Source organism: Amblyraja radiata, chromosome 19 (assembly GCF_010909765.2).
Source record: "Amblyraja radiata isolate CabotCenter1 chromosome 19, sAmbRad1.1.pri, whole genome shotgun sequence".
NCBI lineage: Eukaryota > Metazoa > Chordata > Chondrichthyes > Rajiformes > Rajidae > Amblyraja > Amblyraja radiata.
In genome coordinates, this window is record NC_045974.1 from 46,507,503 (window position 1) to 46,516,048 (window position 8,546).

General features: G+C 46.1%; 1 non-coding gene across 1 annotated transcript; it reads right to left on the reverse strand.

Moving 5' to 3' along the window:
• Positions 1-6,650: 6,650 nt before the first annotated feature.
• On the reverse strand, positions 6,651-6,842 carry LOC116984273. Its single transcript, XR_004414948.1, has one exon. It is a non-coding gene; the product is annotated as a U2 spliceosomal RNA (small nuclear RNA).
• Positions 6,843-8,546: the final 1,704 nt, after the last annotated feature.

Below are 8,546 nucleotides of genomic sequence, written 5' to 3' on the forward strand. Positions count from 1 at the left end.
AGGATACAGTCTTTGGTGCTGATTTGGAGGGGCGGGGAAAGAAAGAGGGAGGGAGGGATAGAGAAGGGATGAGGGGAAGAAAAGAGCGGAGATGTGTAGTAAATGAGGGGAGAAGGGGAGAGGCGAGTGGGGGCAGGAGAGGAGAGAAGAGGATAAGTGACAATCTCCCTTCTAGTCCATATTGCAATTATCTTAGGTGCTGGAATTGAGGGGAGGTTAGAGAGAGGATGGGAGGGGAGGAGGAAGCCGGGGAGGAATGGAGAGGGGAGGAGTGGAGAGGAGACAATCTCTCACCTACACCATATTGCCGCTATATTGGGTGCTGAATTTCAAAGGTGGGGGGAGAGAGGGAGATGGAGGGAGAAGCAAGGAGGGGATTGGAGAGGGGAGGAGAGGAGAGGACAGGAGTGGAGAGGGGAGGAGGTGCGAGGAGAGGATGGGAGGAGGAGAGGAGACAATCTCTTACCTCCACCAATTAACCTCAAGTCCAGCACCAAAGATAATTGGTGGAGGTAAGAGATTGTCTCCTCTCCTCCCCCATCCTCTCCTCGCACCTCCTCCCCTCTCCACTCCTGTCCTCTCCTATCCTCCCTCTCCAATCCCCTCCTCCTCTGCTCTCCTTGTCCCTCCTTCCATCTCTCCCCTTTCCTCTCCTACTCTGGCTCCCCTCCCTCTCCCACTCCTCTTCTCCCAGCCCTTCCCTCGTTCTCCCCTCCCTTCTCCTCTACTCTCCTCTTCCCTATTCTCTCCTTGCTCCCCTCCTCACCTCTCCTCTCCTCCCCTCCTCTCGTTTTCTCTCCCTGCCTCCACTCATCTACTCCATTTCCCCTCTTCTTCCCACCTCTCCTCTAATCTAGATGCTTTCAAGAGAGTTATATAGGGCTCTTAAAGATAGTCCAGGGATATGGGGAGAAGGTAGGAATGGGGTACTGATTGTGGATGATCAGCCATGATCACATGGAATGGCAGTTCTGGCTCGAAGGGCTGAAGGGCCTACTCCTGCACCTATGGTCTGTTGTCTTCTGTCATCTGTTGTCTTCCCATCTCCCCCTCTCCTCTCCTCTGCTACTCTCGGCTCCCCTCCCTCCCCCACCTCTCTCCTCCCCGCTCTCTCCTTCCTTCTCCTCCACTCTCCTCTCCTCGCCTCCTTTCTCTCCTCCCATCGCTCCCCTCCTCCCCTCACCCCCTCTCGTCTCCTCTCCCTGCCTCCACTCATTTACTCCCTTCATCTCCCCTGCTTTACTCCCCTCTCCTCTCATTTCCATTCCTCTCCTCTCCTCTCCCCTCTACACTCCTCCCTTCTCCTATCCCCCTCCATTCATATATCCTCCCCTTCCTTCTCCCTCTCCCCTTCCTCTCCTCTCTCCTCTATTCTGGATGCTTTCAAGAGAGAGTTATATAGGGCTCTTAAGGATAGACCAGCGATCTGAGGAGAAGGGAGGAATGGGGTACTGATTGTGGATGATCAGCCATGATCAGCTGGAATGGCGGTGCTGGCTCGAAGGGCTGAATGGCCTACTCCCGTACCTATTGTCTGTTGTCTTTTGTCCTCCTGTTTCTTCTTCTCTCCTCCTTCCCTTCTCACTCCTCCCCTCCCTCTTTCTCTTCCCACCCTCTCTCCTCTCCACTCGCCCTAAGCCTCCCCTCCGCTCTTCTCTTTTCTCTCCCCTACTCCCCTACTCCCCCCACCTCACCTCTCCTCTCCCATCCTTTTATAACCCCTCCAACCCTCTCCTTCTTTCACCACTTTTCTCCTCGAACTACCTCTCCTCTCCCCTCACTTCCTATCTCCACCCTTCCCTCTCTCTCTTTCTCCCCTCCCCTCAAATCCAGCATCAAGGATAATGTAATATGGTGGTGAGATTGTCTCCTCTCCTCCCCTCCCACCTCCTCCCCTCTCCCCTACTCCCATCCAATCCCCTCCTCTCCTATCCTATCTTCCCCCTCCGCCCTCTTCCTAACAGCTCAACCCCTCTCCTCTCCCCTATCTTCTCCTCCCTTCTATCCCCTCCACTCATTCCCTCTCCTCCCCTCCCCCCCCCCCCCTTCCTCAGCTCTCCTTTCCTCTCCTCCTCTCCTTTGTGTCTGGCTGCCCATCGCTGCTTGTCTGGACATCTGCAATATCCACAGTCTGTCTTAGCCTACGAAGGCCAAACTCTCCTGAACATCCCAGCCTCTGTAGTAGATTTCTTCATCCAAGGACAAAACTTCCTTCAGTGATCGGTCCTCACTCAACTCCCAGTAGGTGTATGGGCCTGGCCTTATGGTCATCGCCGCATGAACGGAGCCAGGAGGCGGAGTAAACGCGTGGGTCCCCTGGAAACGCTGAAGAATCTATCTATCGGTGGTCACTCGAGCTCAGGTTTGCCTCACTCCGTTCCATCATTCCGGTCCCTGGTCTGTCGGCCCGCGGGCTCCCAGCCAGGCTCTCTGTGAAACGCAGCAGCGTGGTTTCCCTGAACCTCCACCCGCTGGCGTGGGAGCCGCTAACGGACCACAACTTACCTGCTGTCCCTGTTAATATGGCCTTGATCAATGCAAGATCTTCACTGAACAATTACTTCTTCATGTGAATTGGACTTTTTACTGGTCACAGAAACCTGGCTTAATCCTGGTGAGTTTGCTCCACTCGTGGAACTCCGTCCTGATAACTAACTTTTTCAGCTCGCCCAGGCTCTCCGGGGGTGGCCCAGCCACTGTGTTTAAGAAACATTTCTTTTTTTTTTTTTAATCTTTTTTTTTAGAAGTACGGTAAGTTACAATAATACACAACTCATATGTCTTAATACATTTTTTTGTACCGCTTCATTTTTTGAGCTTTAAGAAAAAGATAGAAGTAAAGGAAGTAAGGAAAGTGCGCAAGAGTCGTGAAGGTGCAAGAGAGTGTTGAGAAAAGAAAGCCCCTTAGAAAAGAAATTAGAGAAGGAAGTAAAGAAAGAAAGTAGACCCTAGAAAAGAAGGAAAAAGAAAGGAGAAACAATCGCTCTATTATAACATTAAACTCCGCAGAAAGGGAACTACCAACCAAGTCTGTTTTTGTTGTTTTACAGATCTGGCACCATTTATTTATTAATTCATTTATTTATTTTTTAGCTTACTATTGCACCTCATGCTTATAATAGTTCCAAAAACGTAGACCAGGTCTTTTGGAATTGGTCTGCTTTGCCTGCTAAGAGGAATTTCATCTCTTCCAGATGTAGTGTTTCAAACATATTTGATATCCACATTTTTATTGTTGGTGCGGGCGCATTTTTCCAGAATTTAAGTATGAGCTTTTTTCCCATTATTAGCCCGTAATTGAGTAAATTCTTCTGAAACACGTTTAGTTCAGGGTTACCTTCCGATATTCCAGAAATGATCCATTCTGGTTTTGGTACCAGTTTTATTTTGATTAATTTTGTAAAGATATCAAATATTTCATACCAGAATTTTTGGATTTTTGTACAAAAAACAAAAGAATGTGCTATGGTAGCTTCTTGACACAGACATTTATCACAGATGGGTGAGACATTAGGGAAGAGTTTATTTATTTTAGTTTTTGAATAATATAGTCTATGTAATGTTTTGAATTGGATGAGAGGGACAGAAGTTTAGGGGTAACATGAGGGGGAACTTCTTTACTCAGAGAGTGGTAGCGGTGTGGAATGAGCTTCCAGAGGAAGTGGTGGCGGCAGGTTCGTTGGTATCATTTAAAAATAAATTGGATAGGCATATGGATGAGAAGGGAATGGAGGGTTATGGTATGAGTGCAGGCAGGTGGGACTAAGGGAAAAAAGTTGTTCGGCACGGACTTGTAGGGCCGAGATGGCCTGTTTCCGTGCTGTAATTGTTATATGGTTATATGGTTATATAGAGTATGTCGTACGTTGATCGAACATTTATGCACCTGTAGTAAGTGATTATCCCAGCTCTCTTTTGAAATTTTAATAGCTAATTCTTGTTCCCAGTCTCTTCTAATTCCATCAGTTGTGGGTATTTCTATGTTTAAGATGATGTTATATAGGTACGATATTAGATTAGCTGATTCCGCCTTTGTCTTCATTGCTTCATCCAGTAAGTCGGTAGGCATATTATGATAGTCTTTTGTATATTTTTTCAGATAATCACGAATTTGAAGATATTTAAAATATTGATTATTTTTCAAATTATATTTCAGTTGTAGTTGTTGAAATGATAGTAATTTTCCCAATTCATACAGATCTTCGAGCGTTTTGATTCCCATTCTTTCCCATTGTATGAATGATTTGTCTATAATTGATGGTTTAAACAATGGATTATTAACTATTGGTATTTAAAGAGATAGGTTTCTTAATTTTAGATTCTGTTTTATTTGTTTCCATGTTCTAATTGTGCTATGTATAATAGTAAGATTAAACGAGAACTTACCAGTTTAAAGTTTGATCTGTATTTTATGAGGAGTTACGATGAGGGATTACGTGAAGAACCCGCTCAGTGCGCAGGCGCGGCATACTTCCAAGCAGCGGTGTGGAATCACAGATAGACACAGTTATTTGAAGTAAACATAGTAAAGATAAGGAGACATCAATTTATTAGTTTGATCCATATAATGAGGGTGGGAGCGGAGGGCACGTAATCCCTCATCGTAACTCCTCATAAAATACAGATCAAACTTGAAACTGGTAAGTTCTCGTTTAATCTTACTATTTTACTTCGGAGTCACGTGAGTGACTATGTGAAGACTTCAAAGCTCTGTGATTTCAAACCGTGTAACAGTTCATACTTCACTCGCTGCCGAAGTCATTCGAGGGAGGAAGTATGTTATCGTAATCAACCATGAATCTGTTTGTAAAAACAATAATGGTGTTATTAACAACAACAAGACCAATTGCTCTCCCGGGCTTAAATTATATATTTTTTGCAGATTCTTTTTCTGCAAACGATACAGGTTCTGTCAGTGGTTTGTTATAAAAGTTTGGAACGTATACTCCCTAGACCACCCTGCAGTAGCCAGGATGTGGTCCATAGGCTCGTCCATCCTCTTAGTTACTGACGTGGAAGCTGTCCTGGTGGAATAAGATTTTATACACGTTAGTATTTACTCCAGCAACTCCCAGTACCTGCTTGAGCCACTAGAGATAGTTTAGCTCGTCACCCGACCATGAGGTTTCCTGTGGCTGACCCATAAGGCTTTTTCCTCTCCCTCGGTATTCCTTATTGTGTCGATCTCTAAGTGGGTCATGACACATAAAACGTGGTTCAGGTGGGTATGCCCGGAATTTCATGACTGGACCTGATGTTCCTGGTCTGTTCTGTTTGGCCAACCCTTGAATGGGCATGTGACACTGTCTGGTGTTATAACCATGTTGTCCCATCGCAGTAGATGGGAGATCTGGCTCTTTGTGTTGATGTAAGGCCACCAGCATGTCCATCTTCAGGGTAGGCTGTTCCAGGGTGAGTGACCTGGCTGGTGATCATCCCCTAAGGTATGTCAGGATTTCACTGACATCCCAATTTGGGTGTACCTATTTCTGGGGAATGGATTGATATACCTCTCCTGTATCTGATCACCAGTGAGCGGTACCCAAGTTGAGTAGGCTAACAGAACATGTCCTTCATTGTGGTGAAGACCTGCCAGGAGCTCCAGTACAGTTTTTTGTTATAGTTGAATGTGTAATTCCTGTTTTGGAAACAGTGTACCATTTCTTGATGCTCCTCAGGTATGTTCCCTAGGATATGCGACGGAATGCTGTCATCAGGTTGATAGTGCTGCTGATCCAAGCACAGCAATGGTCTTCCCAATTCTGCAATTCTTTTAATGACCATGTCGAGGATCACTGGGAACCATGCTTGTGGACTTGGTCCACTGTAATTTGCGTAGTACTCGACTGATGAAGCCGTAGTACCTATTGAAGAGGTAGAAGGAAAGGAAAACATAGAGATTAGGTTCCCCCCACCCCTCAATACGCGGGAATGTCTCCATTGCCGCTGCCTTGAGATTGGTTTCATGTGACGTAAGTTAGTACGTGGTGATTTAATTGGATATAAGGAATCGATATCTGGTGTCCATATTGCTTAGTGATTTCAGCAAATATTTTTGGTTTAAATGTATGTTTACAGTATTTAGCTCACCTGATAGGTGAGTTACTGATGGTCAAACATGTTTGACGACATACGGTTTCCAATTGTTAATAAATTGTCACCTAATATCGATGTTCTCCGCCCAAGTGGTTTGGTATATGCCACCACTGTGATGTTGTTATCTTATAAACGAACATACAAATTTGGTGGATTACTGAGCAAATGCTTCACTAGAATTAAGTAAGTTAATATATAACATGTTTAAGTCAATTCATATTGGCATTAAGTATTACAAGCTCAGTAACACATCAGGACACATAAGATGTTACTCAAAACAGGTGGAAGTGTACAACCATAATCCTTCCTGCCGATAAATTCCATGATAACACTACAGATTAATCCATTTGCCCCCATATTACAGGTATGGAGATAGTTTTGAACACTAGTATCTCAGCTCATAGGAAAGGTACAAAGTTCAGTAGCTGGTAATGCTGCTATATCCCAATTACTTTGCCACGTAGTTGATTGGTGGTTAATGCACCATGACTGATAGTCTTAATGAATACCAGATAACAATGTTGTGGATGGTCAACGTAAATATCTGGATATATATTTTGTGCACCGTTCCCAGAGGCACTGCAATACTGGGTCGATGCGTGGAGTGGACGGAGCAAGCACCTATTCCATCTCCCTGTTCCAAAATTCAATTTAATATATGGTCCCTAGATAAGGGACGTATAAGATTATTAAATTGATAAGAACAGATACTACACTTGATCTTAGCCAAAAGGCCGAGAAGCGATGCAGCTAAAGCTGTATCCAAGGATAGTTTGTCGTTAATATATAGACATGCCATGACGGAATGTTTCTAAGTGTCAGGGCTAGTTGATTCTGGATAACTTTGACTTAAATGCCGCAACGCTCATCATGGTTACTCCATCCAGGTAATTGCGGTATATCCGAAACTTATATGAGAAGGTACTGAATAGTGTGCATCTTCAAGGTCGATGTCTACCATAAAGTATCCTTGGATCCATGGTAGTAGTTACAAATCCCATGAATGGGTATACCTGGTGAAATACTCAAGTGGGTTATCAACGATGGTGCGACATTCACCATCGTGGGAGGGTAGACCACTTGGGGTGCTTGCTGAATTGGTGGCAAGATATTAATTCTATTCCCCTTGTATTTATTTTTTGGTATATAACTACCAAGAGTGATAGCTTCCTAACCAGGCGTGATTCATCCACCCCTTGTTAGTACAACCCTTAACCTTTATGTGATGGTAGGAACCATACTTATCTGTCTTCATTGTTGTTTTCTTCGGTTTCTGGTTCCTTGTTCTTGTAGGGACGATGTTTGTTGGGGGGTGGCGCATTTTCCCCTGGGGCCTGCTGTGGGCCGTGGCCTAAAATGCTACGGGTTTGGCATGCAGGCCCCGAGCTTTCACCAGTACCATGAGGTAGATGCCCCTGGTGGACACGTAGAGGTACTGCTGTCTGGTTTAGTGTGGTGCTCATTCCAGACTCTGCCCTCTTGTGCCGAATAGTTTGAACACTTCGTCCAGTTTTTTAGGACTGGTTTGGTAAGTGCCAGGTAGCAGGATCTGTGCTTGTGAGGTCGGCGTTCTCATAGTCCTGTTAATTTCATAGATTGAGGGCAGGTTTGTGAGTTCATTTCAGAAGTTATGAGGTATACCGTTGAACAGTAGGGTCAGGTGTTTTGCCATACTACCCTGCCCTTCTGGAATGAGCAGGTGGACATGATAGCCGACGTCAGGGTACCAAATGCATTTTAAAAATATTTAGGTTAAATGCGCTGCTCAATGTATCCCCCAATAATGGCGGGCACTTTGAGTAAATGCAATTTAGGGGAGGCGTGATAAAGCCAACGCCTCATGGCTACCTGTCTTGGAGAGGTTTTTTGGAAAAGACAGGTAGTAAGCTGGCCATCAGTTGAGACTGAAAAGCCATCTCGCTAGTGGTGGAGCCACATAGCGGCCACACCCAGCAGCTCTTCCTGATCCTGTACCTCAAGCATACTCCCGATATTGTTCAGCCAGTGACCCCTCTTCATGACCAGCCCAGCCACTGGTCACCCCAAAGCTAACCACACTAAGGAGGAAGCAATGGGCAGTGCCTAGGCACTGTGGAGGGTATGCCTGAACCCTCCAGCGAGACTGCCCCTCACGTAGCGTGTCTCGCAGGAGCTCCTGCTCCAGGAGCCGCTCCAGCAGCTCAGGCGGCTGTCTCTCTCCCATGCGGGTGGAGAGACGTCCCCTCCGACAAGTCGGAAGCCACCGGCCGGATGCCTCTTCGGATGGCTGAACATCCAGCCCGCAGCTCAGGCACTAGCGGGACTGGCCTCGGCGCGGTGTGGGGATAGCGGCGCGCCCGGTAATTGTTCCTACCGCCTTCTTCTAGAGCTTTTGTGCCTTGTAGTAGCGAGAGCGCCCCTCTAGCAGCGCGTCTCGCAGGCACCTGCTCCGTGAGCCGCTCCAGCGGCTC